We start from the raw sequence: 12,982 nt of genomic DNA on the forward strand, positions 1-12,982 counted from the left end.
TTTATATAAAGATATAATTTATATATTTTATATAAATAGATAAGATATTTCATCGTTATTTAAGAGATTTCTAAAATTATTTAGATTATTTATATCAGAACGAGATTTTTTTAACTATGTTTCATAAAAGTTTTATATTTATAAAAAAAATTTTGTCAGAAATTGATATCACTTTTTATATCTGTGAAAAAAATATGAGTAAAGAATTTTGAATTGCGCATAGTAATTATTTTTGAGATATTAATTATTTTTTAGATAATGCTTTAATTTGAAAATATTTATTTTACAGATCAACATAGTGTATTACAACTCCGCTGTTGCGCGTCGTATTGGTGAGTGCTAAATTATCTTTTATTTTAAATTCAAGGTGATGGATTTGTAATATTAGATGCAGCAATCAAATATTCCGCATTATTTATTCTCTTATAAATTGCTTATTATTTATATCTCTAATTATTCTTACATTAAAAGAAAAAATATAAAAAATTCAAGTTGATAAGAATGTTATAAATAAATATATCTTATGAATCCATACACAAACATACATAGCTTTAAAATAGGTAGATTAAAACGGATTAGTATATAAATATTTAACTTTGCAATACATATATTCATAATGAATTCATCATGAATTTACGTATCAAAGATTAAAAATGTCTGATAAATTATTCCTGCATTTTATACTATAAGATTCTTTAAAAATCTTCACTATAGAAAAAAAATAGCACTATTTAAAAAAGGGGGTGGATTTTAATTTTCTGAAAATTAATACAAAAGCCCACAAATTTGTGGTTCTTTTGAAGTCTAACATTGCGAGTTTTGCTTGATTATTTAATTGATTTCCCGACACGATTTCCTTGGTGAAGAACGCGCGTACATCCGCACCTATGCGAGACGCGTAAGCGGCAGTGAATAAAGCGACCGTGCCCTGTACCAATGACGTCATCCTCGCCGGATCCAAGATGGCGATCGCGTGTTCACCAGGCGAAATCGACAACGAGCAACGGCGGCGGCGGCGGCGGTTCCAGGACCGGTTTTCGAGAAGGCGGTACTACCGCCGCCGTCGCCGACGCCGTGTGCAATTTTTCGTCGTTTTACGGGCCGAAAAACCGAAGCTGCAAAACCGCGCGTCGGCTACCCTGCCTATGCAAACTGCTACGGCAAACATTCGCACTCCGGAGATCCTTAATTTATGCAAGATTCGAAGTATCCTTTCAAATACAGCTTCTTTGAATCGATATGCATCAATTTAAAGAATATTTGGAATAATTAATAAATTTTTAATTTTAATCTGCACATCGTACGAAAGTCTAAAAGACGTCTCTTAAAGATGCGCGTTAATTTCGAATTCAGAGATTTCGTTGAAATAAAAAATTTAATTGCGAAAACTTTAACCAAAAAATAAGATTTTTTTTTACAGTTGTCTGAAGATTAATTCGTAATGCTTAACTCGCGAATGTTCGTAAATTCTCTTAAACTTAAACCATTAGTACACATCTTGAAACTTTTGTTCAAGAATGATTTAATACAAGCTGAGATCCAAGATAATTCGTACTTATACATAACAAAGAGAAATACGAGGTACCTAGAACATCTTATATACGATCAAAAGCAGAATCTTATTCGGATTTGACTTCGAATGAGACTTTATGGATCGACCGTAAAATGGCGAGAAATAGTGACGTAATCGCTACACTTAAAATCCCCCTGTTGAAGAGAATGCGACGCGAGTCCTATCCCTATGAAAACGATTTTCCACGTGTCGACCTACGCGATTTTGCATCGCTATCGTAAAGTTTGCGCGCACCATATTACAAATTGTCCAGTGATCTCGATCGAAATATGGAATAGCGCAGATCTATGGAAACTAGATGATCCGGATTATACGAATAAAGATGAGAGCGCGTGCGACGAAACGATTATCTCGGCGATGGATTTACGTGAACGTATCGTTCTCATTTACCATCTTTGTGTCGTCGTAAAATTTTCTCGAGCGACTAATTCGAAAATCGATACGGCCGCCGTCGAGTGACGCGCGCGTTCCCTCGGATGCGTTGCGGTGCGTATCCCGTTCCGCGAGACACGCGCTTGTCGCATACACGCATCTTTCGCGTGAAGAGTTGTAGCTGCGGATATCAGTGGCGTAGGGCAGTGTTTTTCAAGCTTTTTTTTTTTTTTTATCAAGTATCCTATAAATCTATTTTGAGAACGTGAGCGCGTTTGAAGATGACTAAAATATCGAAATATTTTTTTATTTATGTTATTTTTTTAATATATATTTTCCTGAACATTTTGAGCTATAAAATGATTTTTAGATATGTCTACAAAGATGTTTAATATTTAAAAATGACGTGAAAAAAGTTTCCTTTCCTTTGAAACGCTCTTTTATAAAAACATGTTTTTTAATTTTTAATATTTTTTTTAGGAACTACTGATCTAATTACTATTATTTTGTTCAATATCTCTGTTTGGGATGGGAATTTAAACAAAAATTATACTTTTATCAAAACGAACATAATTTAAAACATAATTTAAGAAAAAGCTTATTCAGAAAAAAGCATCGATTAAAATGTAGTCAAACATGAAGAAGAGTGAAAAAATTGTTTAGATATGTTAACCTAGTATTGAAAGAAAATAACATAAAAATAGATAATTTTGCCACATAATTTCGCCATCGCCTTCTTAAACGTCTCATAGTTCATTTATAGACACTTTTATTTACGAAGCAAAAAATAACGATAGCGGCGAATCGTAATTTTAAACACGTACTGCGGAAGAGCTTACAATGATATCGCGATGGCAATTGAAAAAAATTCCAAGTAAAAACATATTATTTTTAATACAAGAAGACAAGGATATTGACTTGACGTGAAAATCATTGATGCCACGGTGATAGTACGCGCATTGTAAACTTTCTTCCTGCAGGCAGCTTTCAGACTACCGTATTGATATACGATGACTCTCGAGTCTTTTCACCTAGCCACAATGCGTCGCTTAAACTTTCGAACGTCGATCGATCGAATGCTTTTGCTTTTCTATAGACCTCGCTTGGATCATCGCGATTGTTGAATCACGACACTGATGCTTGATTCATTCATCAAGTATACGCCAAAGCTCGCATGCCGCGCCAGACATCGACTGCATATTTAAGAGTGCCAATGTTGATTACATAATTCATTGACCAGTTATTGTACTGATTGACAATCAAATAGGAGGGAACAGTCGGCGAGAATTCTCGAAAAGGATCCATCGTAACGATCGAACGCTTCGCGATTCACGCGCTCTCACCTATGATCCCGAGAATACCTACTTACGATTTTCAAGCAAACGATCGATATCGATACTAGCTTATTAACCCTTAACCGCCCACGTGGCGCTTGTCAAACGCATCATTCCTTCGAAATAATATAATATATATTTTATTATTTTTATCTGCGTTTTTATTTTTGCGTGGACAAAATTCAAGTTTCGTTTTTCTAGAATTTGATTTTATTTTTGATTTTATTTGATTTTATTGAACTGTCCAAAAAATTTTGCTTTGACAGTTATATGATTATTTATAAAACTGAATTTCTTTTTATATTATATGACACACACGTTGCTCGTTTCGCGTTAAAGCATGTTAAAATTAACATCGTCGCCCATCTTACCAGTTCAGACTGGTTTAGATTATTTGGTATTAAGGTAGGGGTAGAAATATTTGCATCTTATACTTGCATTTGTTGTAACGTGTATGAATTAAATAGCATACGCGATATTCTGATTTCTTGCTGCCCAGATAAAAATCTTGATCAAAGGAATTAATATCTCAAATCCGTTACAACAGTAACTCGCGAAAGGTCGATACACTTGCTGCGAAGCTTCGATACCACTCGCAAAAGAGAAAGGAGAGAAAGAGAGAGAGAGAGAGAGAGAATACATACAAGATACTCAATATATTTGTAGTAGATGGTCAATTTTACGGATTAGCTCGACTCGCAAAAGAGAAAGGAGAGAAAGAGAGAGAGAGAGAGAGAGAGAGAATACATACAAGATACTCAATATATTTGTAGTAGATGGTCAATTTTACGGATTAGCTCCATCGTGTTTTTGTCTCCGCATCTTATTGCTCGGAACATAAATCATCCTTTAGAACTTCACGCATGATTTTGAAAAAAGAAATAAAAATCGCGCGAACACGTTGGTGTCTCTTTTACTGACAATGTATCTTTTTCGTTACCAAAATTGGCGCAATGGAGACTCTCAGTCGGATCGCTTGCTTTCTTCGTATACTCCTGCAACGTCGGCAGGCGCGAAGGTCAACGAGTCTTGTACGTGAGCGGGGAACGCCTATGGCGCGCGGGGCACCGACGCGAGGCTTACTCACGCTCGCAAAATTGCTACCGGGCCTGCCCCCGCGGGGTTCACCTCCCCATCCGTAGTTAATGAGCGCATCTTTCTTCGCTGACAGTCGACGACCTCGCGTCGAATTCTCTTCGGCAAGCCCGCCGCGACCGTATCGCGAGACTCTCGCTCGACCTCGATTCATCCCGATGCTGTCAGCGTTGAGATCACCATTGGACGCGACAAACGAATGTAAAAGTGAGCACGGAAAAACGGTCGTTTTGAAAGAAATCAGCTGGAGATAGCCGCGAATTGAATCGCGAAATGAATCGATCGAAGTTCCTTTCCGTCGAGGAATCTTCATCGTATGCAACCTCCTGCTCTGTCTTTCTCTCTCTCTCTCTCTCTCTTTCTTTCTCTCTCTTCTTCGCTGTATCAAACTGCGCGTACAAAGTTCACCGGTCACAGCTGGAGGAAATCCGCACGAGTGGGAGGGGAGCATTGGTCTTTCTATTTATAGAACTTAATATGCTTCCTCTAACGAGAAACTTGTACTCGGCGCGAGAAACCTCGTGACGTTTGCGTTGTCGATGAAACTCCGTATCGCGGATATTCGTCCAGCGTGTCCGGTGACGAACGGGTTACATCCGGGGAGCGATAGTAACACGCGTGTTGTCTCCTACCTCGTCGCCGTGTTGCGTGCGGGGGCCCGAGAGGGGGGGCGGACGGCGGCTCTCGAGGGAGCTGCGTGCGGCGGATACGCTCCTGCCCGTGAATCGCAGGCAGGTAAATATCGTCTAGTGCGATCGCGCGACCACGACTGAGTACATTCTCCTGAGAGAGCGTTTCACCTGCGACGACGGAGCCCCCCGTCGGCGGCCTCGGCGCAAACTGAACCCCGCCACCTTTTTCCTCCTCTCCCACTCGCGTCGCGATTGCGTCGCGGCCGAACCTTACGCGCGTTCGTCCTTATATCTGCCTACATATACCTGCGACTATATCTCCCGTACACCTATTATTCGGCCACCCACATATTCGCGCTCTCATGGCGTGGTACCGTCCGATGGAGCATCCGGGAGATTCGCCCTCTCGACAAATCCGTGGGAGGCGGAACATCCTTTTTCTACGGTCAACAAGGCGTCCGCGGGACGGGTCTTGCGGACAGGTGTGATGATAGGGCATTAGGCAACCGAATGGGCTATCTTCCTTTTTCATCCTTATATATGAGCTCCGATCTATGTAATTTCTCGTTTGTTTAAGGGCGGCATCTCTTTCTGAAGAGGAAAATTGTAGATCGAAGTAATCATAATTAATTTTTTTTATGCGAATAGTTGATGGATAGCACATGCTATCTTCTGCTTGGTGATTCACAAAAATTGTGAATTAATGTACGTGTCAAATTATATAACATCCAGGATATTTTAATAGAAGATTTCTCAAGACAATTAATATACGCACGCGTTTCTGTTAAAACTTATTATATTATAGTAAATAAATATTTATTTATTTAGTGCCATTAAAAACGAAACGAATCAATCTTTAATTAAAGGCAAATGAATCAGCTCTGAAAGCGACACACCTGTGTCAAGACAATTTCTCAAAGAGAGACGAGCGTTTTGCGATATATGGGCATTTGAAAAAGTATTTTTCATACTAGAGAAAGAGAAAGAGAGTCTTCTCGACCGACGTCCGTTACTCGAGAGGTGGATTTGATGTCCTCGGGCGACGTACGGGATGCGAGCGCGTCTTTCAACATCCAGCAAGCTTAGAACCGCTATTCGTTTTCGCCGAACGATTATTCCGCCGCGAACAAGAGTAATGTATTCTCTCTTTCCGCTCTATTTTGACGGACTCTAGCGGCTGCCATTGGTCGTCTCCGAGAGACGCTCTTTCAAACGCGATGTCATTCGCGAATTTTATCCCGTCTTCTATTAAATGACATTCGTCTCGGATAATTTTCCGCGATGAGATCTTCTCCAGTTATCTCCAGAGTTGACGGGCGACGATAATCTTGCCTTTGGCGTTAACGAGCGTACATAAGCTTGTAAGGATGTAAAAGGTGCGAGATATTCTTACATTCTCTTCCTTCAATCGCGTCGCGTATTTTCTGCTCAAGGTAACTATTAACGTTACGTCGGAATCTTGTGTTATGTAACATGAATATATAAACGAAATATAATGCTATCTCTTTTGTCTTCTGTAATGATTTGAAATATAATTATTATCAGAAATCTATCGGAATAAAAAATAATAATCTCGTAAAGAGACCACGGATTCGATATAATTTTCTTCCCCGCAAACATTCTCCGCGTGCAAATACAGCAATCTTTCTAGTTTTTATTTCAAAGATCGCGGTTTGTTTAGCCGTGAAGAGACTCTCTTCAGCGTTTGATCATTTTCCCCCTCGTCTTTCAAAATTATTTACCGAAAAGGCAAAGAACGGAACTAAGAGATAGATGGCGGACGGAGATTTCGCGGAGATGTCAGTGATAAGGGACCGCGATGATCCGTGATAGAGAGAGAAAGAGAGAATGAGAGAAGCGGGGTCGTGGGCGTTTTTTCTGCTCGCCATTTACGGTTCTAATTTCTAGTTTTTACTTCAAGAATCGCGGTTCGTTTGGCCGCGAAGAGACTCTCTTCAGCGTTTGATCATTTTCCCTTTCATCTTTCAAGATCATTTGCCGAAAAGGCAAAGAACGGAACGATTACTTGAGAAAAGCGAGAGATAGATGGCGGACGGAGATTTCGCGGAGATGTCAGTGATAAGAGATCGCGATGATCCGCGATAGAGAGAGAAAGAGAGGATGAGAGAAGCGGGGGCGTGGGCGTCTTTCCTGCTCGCCATTTATAGTCCTAATTTCTAGTTTTAACTTCAAGAATCGCGGTTTGTTTGGCCGCGAAAAGACTCTCTTCAGCGTTCGATCATTTTCCCTCTCGTCTTTCAAAATCGTTTGCCGAAAAGGCGAACGATGGAACGGTCAATTGGAAAAAGCGAGAGACACAGATGGCGGACGGAGATTTCACGGAGATGTCAGTGATAAGGGACCGCGATGATCCGTGATAGAGAGAGAAAGAGAGGATGAGAGAAGCGGGGGCGTGGGCGCCCAAGGCCTTCTGCTCGCCATTTACGGCCCGGCACGTAGCCGGACACGGATGACTCGCGGGGTAAGGGAAAGAACGGTGAGAAACCCCGCGATATAGAGAAGAAAGGACAAACGCGAGGAGGGGGTGGAAGGAGGGAGAGGTAGGAGGGAAAGGGGATTGAAGGAGAAACGAGGGAGGGAGAAGGAGAAAGATCAAAGGGGGCAGGAAAGAAATGAATACCAACCGTCAGGCCATTTTGGTCGCGTTGCAAACCGGAAAGACCACTCGAAACTCCGTCAGCGACAACGCGTCCGCACTATCGGCGACGAAGGATGGGAGGGTTTCGATCGCTTTTGCGCTCGGCTCGTTGACAGGAGGCGAGAATCGTCCGTCCGTTGATGGCGCCAAGTTCTGCTTAACAAGTTTCTCTCTAGTCTTCGAGAGATTCGAACTGCGCGACGGAAACGATTTTATCGCGCGTCAATTTCTCGCGGAATAATAGCTTCCTTGGCACATGCTTGTTTAAAGAGAGGAATTTATTATTTCGTAATTTTGTAGAGTTACCGATAATTAAAATTTAATAGCTTGCGAGAGTTTGGGGTATCATATATCGTGATATGTAAAATTGTACGAAGTATTATAGCATCTCGCGCAACACATCAACTAGCCACGCGAATGTAATTTATTCGCGACGATAGATGGTTAAGATGTTTGTAAGAGCGTGTCCTGTACGTAGTGTGATTAATCCGACATAAATCGCTTTCACTTGTTAATTTGAAGATCAAAATCGCATGAAATCTTTTGATTTCTAACTTATAATTATAGCTTCGAATATGATAACTCGTATCTCAGACTCGCGCACGCACACCGAGAGATACACGCATAAAAAAAATTCTCTATTTATTTCATATCTTATTTTGTTATCATAAATGTCAGTTATTTACTTTCTGAATCGCAATTTATAAAGGATACGGTCACTTCTCGCTCGATATCCAGAGTTAGTTAATTTACGTATCACATCATGTATATTAAAGGACAGTATAGATTAATATAATCCGGACTCGCTGGTGATTTCCTGCGCAATCGAGGCTCGTAAATTTTCTTCCAACGCAGCTCGACGTATCATCCAGGATACGCACGATCATCCTTGCATAACGTATAATAATAACGATTATGCAGCGTGACCATTTTGGTCGCGTTGCAAACCGGAAAGACCACTCGAAACTCCGTCAGCGACAACGCGTTCGCACTATCGGCGACGAAGGATGGGAGGGTTCCGATCGCTTTTGCGCTCGGCTCGTTGACAGGCGCGAGAATCGTCCGTCCGTTGATGGCGCCAAGTTCTGCTTGACAAGTTTCTCTCTAGTCTTCGAGAGATTCGAACTGCGCGACGGAAACGATTTTATCGCGCGTCAATTTCTCGCGGAATAATAGCTTCCTTGGCACATGCTTGTTTAAAGAGAGGAATTTATTATTTCGTAATTTTGTAGAGTTACCGATAATTAAAATTTAATAGCTTGCGAGAGTTTGGGGTATCATATATCGTGATATGTAAAATTGTACGAAGTATTATAGCATCTCGCGCAACACATCAACTAGCCACGCGAATGTAATTTATTCGCGACGATAGATGGTTAAGATGTTTGTAAGAGCGTGTCCTGTACGTAGTGTGATTAATCCGACATAAATCGCTTTCACTTGTTAATTTGAAGATCAAAATCGCATGAAATCTTTTGATTTCTAACTTATAATTATAGCTTCGAATATGATAACTCGTATCTCAGACTCGCGCACGCACACCGAGAGATACACGCATAAAAAAAATTCTCTATTTATTTCATATCTTATTTTGTTATCATAAATGTCAGTTATTTACTTTCTGAATCGCAATTTATAAAGGATACGGTCACTTCTCGCTCGATATCCAGAGTTAGTTAATTTACGTATCACATCATGTATATTAAAGGACAGTATAGATTAATATAATCCGGACTCGCTGGTGATTTCCTGCGCAATCGAGGCTCGTAAATTTTCTTCCAACGCAGCTCGACGTATCATCCAGGATACGCACGATCATCCTTGCATAACGTATAATAATAACGATTATGCAGCGTGACTCGTCCCCTTTAAAAAAGCGCTCCCGGTGACGGGCGTCGCTGCTCGAAACATTACGTAATATAAAGTGCCAAATACCGTGAGAGAGACAAGTCGATGTACGCGTGATCGCTAGATCGCTGGTTTTTTTTTTTTTCTCCCATCGCAATTTGTCGCTACTTTCGAATCCCACGAGAAATCCCGCAAAGCGACGACTTTCACAATCCGCTATCACGAGTGAAACACGATTCGCGACACTTCGTGTGTATTCCTCCGCGCGATTTTCCCGCGCGCATTCGCGTCACGGTGTACAAGAGTGCGTGTAATACGTGCGTGCAAGCTCGTCGCACGTCGGAATTTCGTTTGCTTTTCCCGTAATGTCGATTATCTGTTACCTCTTACCGCCTGTCTACTTGACGGCTTGATGCAAGTTACATCATTGCGTCGGGCTTAAAGCCCGAATCACGCAATGACCTTTCACTTTCACGCATGGCGTCCTTGGACCAATTGTAAAAGTGATTCGAACTTTGTCCGATGGAGAGGAAATAAGAAAAAATATAGCAATCTCCAGAGATCTCTCGCATTTTTAACATACATTGCGAATTGCAGCATTACGCGACTTTAATCACAGGTTTGACGTCCTATATTCTTCCTTTCGCAATTGTCATTACCTGTCACAATTTAATTTCCATGGAAACAGATCGGCATCAAATTGAAAGAGATAATTTTAGATTTAAACCTCTTCTTTAGATTAAACCTCTTCTTTTCATACGATTTCTATCAGTTTTACAAGGTGAAATCTTGAACAAAAATATCTCGAAAATCAGGGATTTTTTTAGAGATTTTTTTTAGGGAGTAGACATCCTGTATTATAAAAGAATAACAGAAAAGCGGGATAATTCCAATTTTTTAATAAAAGTAGGGAGTGCGGATGTTATTTTTAAAGAATGGAATAATTTTCAAATCTGAAAGCGATAGTGAAAAGAGCTCAAGAGATCTTTAAATTTTTGATATTCGATGGAAGGTCTGTGTTTTTGCGTCTGAACTGATGTGCCGAAATCGGCAGAGCAGTTTTTACGCGATGTCCGGAGCAAACTCTCTTTGGGAGAGAAGGGTAATGGACCGGTTGGTCCTCTCCCTGGCCGTTGCAACTCCGAATATGGCAACGAGCACCATCGGTGCATCTCAGCGATTCAGGCACGACGTATACGCGCTTTTGAACCCGCTCGAAATACTCCAAGAGTCGCTCGGAAATCGTTATCACGTTTTGTGTTCGCGCAAATTGCGGTTACCGTAAGTCTAGTCTAATCTGCGTACATCTGTACGGATATGGAGATAAATTATTCGATAAGTGCGGAGTTTTTACTTACCTGATCGCGCGGCGTGTTTATGTTACAGTCGTAGTGATATTATCCTTAATCCGTGTAAAGTAGATGAATGCTAATTGCTACTTTGGCAAACCACGCTTTGAAAATAAATACCGGAAAAATGCCAGGGAAATTTATACCGCGGGCATCGGATAATACTACGCGAAACGGCGATGATAATTTACTTATAATTCTAAAATTGCAAGCTGAAATGAGAAAGATACAATCTTATTTTATGGCTTTCTCTCGTTGTAAAAATGAAAACGTTTTCTATTTATTAGACATAACAATGTAACTTAATGTAATTTAATAATTGAGAAAATTACGACAGATTTAAAAGGAAAAGTTTGAAGAAATGAAATGCTCGTTTAAACACAAATTAATAAGCGAACAAAATGGAAAAGAAATATCTTTTCTCTTTTTTTGAGTAAAAGAAAATAGAAATTATTAAGCATTAATTATAAAAAGTGAAAAAGAATAATAAATGATAATGTTGAATATCATCAAAAATTTTATATTGCAAGTATCAAGAGAAAAAATTATTAATATGATTTAGAGTATATGCCATAGTTTTCACTACCGCAAAATAAACAACCCTTAAAATTTCAAGGTAATGTATTTTTATTTTTTTTTTTACGCTATCTTCATTTAAATAGAACGAAGACAGATACAGCAAAATCGATCTCGTATCGATCGGTGGCAGTGTGTCCGTATCAACAAATAAATTGGCGATCGATAATTACGCAGGCGTAGAATACGATGACTAGATAATATTACGTTCTTGCATTTAATCGCGTCTGAATCGAATACAAGAATCCTTCAAAGATGAAATCAAACTTTCCATCAAAAGAAATCGTCACAATGGACCCCAACATCGCCCGAATATCGCGACCACACAATAATTTTTATTTTCTCCTTTCCCAGCGCTTTCTTATCTAGCACTTATATACGCTTACGAAACACAGTCAACACAATCAAAGTGTTAAAATAATTGCTTTTCGAGGCAATATTATACGCAGCATCTATTTAGCATTCCGAACGCTCTGCGATCTTGCAGCAAACTTGCAAAAATCCGAGTATATCGCCACACGGGATTTACTTTGCTCTCCCTTCCGAGAAATATCATCACATTATAATAAAGAAAAAGAGATAGGACTAGTTGGTGTATCTAAGAATTCGTAAAGAGAGCTTAATTTTACTCCTCTACGAGAAGCTCTCATTTATTTATCTCTAGTTCCTAGACAATTTCTCTGAGATCATTCTTTAACAGAGGTACAAAATTTTACCTACGCAAAAGTAAAATAATCCCGTCTGACGATGCTTTCGATATCCAGTATACTCCTTCGCGATTCTCTTGGCGAGAGCGATACGAAGGCATAAAGATCTCCGGCTCGACCGGCGCGACGTATATATATCTACGTCGTCATTTTTCAAAGTGTCTTTTAACGAGTATATATCGCTATCTCCGAGGATAACGCGCACAGCAGAATAATTTTTTTGGTCCTTTCCGTCGCTCCATCGCATCCCTGATTGCCGCGTCTCTGTCTTTTCGTTCGTGGCTGAATCCGCCCGAGAGCGACCAGGGGGATTGAAACCGGTATAATTTCGACGAGTTCAGTTCCCCGTGCTACAAGACGCGGCGAAATGCGCCGTAACAGGACGTGGTCGTCGCGTTTTTCATTGTTTCGCAGATGGAAGGAGGGGGGGTGGAAAGAGGTGAAGTATGAGAACGGGTATGAGGAGTACAGGGGAAACGCCACGGCGTATGATTTTCGCTCCTTTCAGAAATTGTATAAAAACTTTTCGGATGACACAAGTGTGGTTCGTACGGTTCATGTTCACACCACTGGAATGCGCGTATTATCTTAATAAACCGTAATGCATGTATGTATGTATATGAGAGACACGAATGTGTATAACGCGTAAAACTAAACTAGACTTAATTTCAAGAAGTCGACAAAAAAAATATACACACACAAATGCGGTATCTCATATCCCTGCTGTCTCTCCTCTAAACGTAGAGATCATTTTCGCGCCACGCCGAAAAATCTGAGCTCGCCGAAACTATTACTTGTCGAATATTTAATACCCGAGAGAGTGACTCGGCGCGTTGT

At 40.2% G+C, this 12,982-nt stretch overlaps 1 protein-coding gene across 1 annotated transcript in view; it reads right to left on the reverse strand.

Annotated features, from left to right (window-relative positions):
- Positions 1-5,139, reverse strand: part of LOC115243389 — a 27,844-nt gene extending 22,705 nt beyond the window's left edge. The window contains exon 1 of the mRNA XM_029820341.1: positions 5,007-5,139. The gene's annotated coding sequence lies outside the window, so the exon portion shown is untranslated. The remainder of the gene's footprint in view (positions 1-5,006) is intronic.
- Between the last annotated feature and the right edge of the window lie 7,843 nt (positions 5,140-12,982).

This window comes from Formica exsecta, unplaced genomic scaffold (assembly GCF_003651465.1).
Source record: "Formica exsecta isolate Colony F162 unplaced genomic scaffold, ASM365146v1 scaffold72, whole genome shotgun sequence".
In the NCBI taxonomy this organism is placed as follows: domain Eukaryota; kingdom Metazoa; phylum Arthropoda; class Insecta; order Hymenoptera; family Formicidae; genus Formica; species Formica exsecta.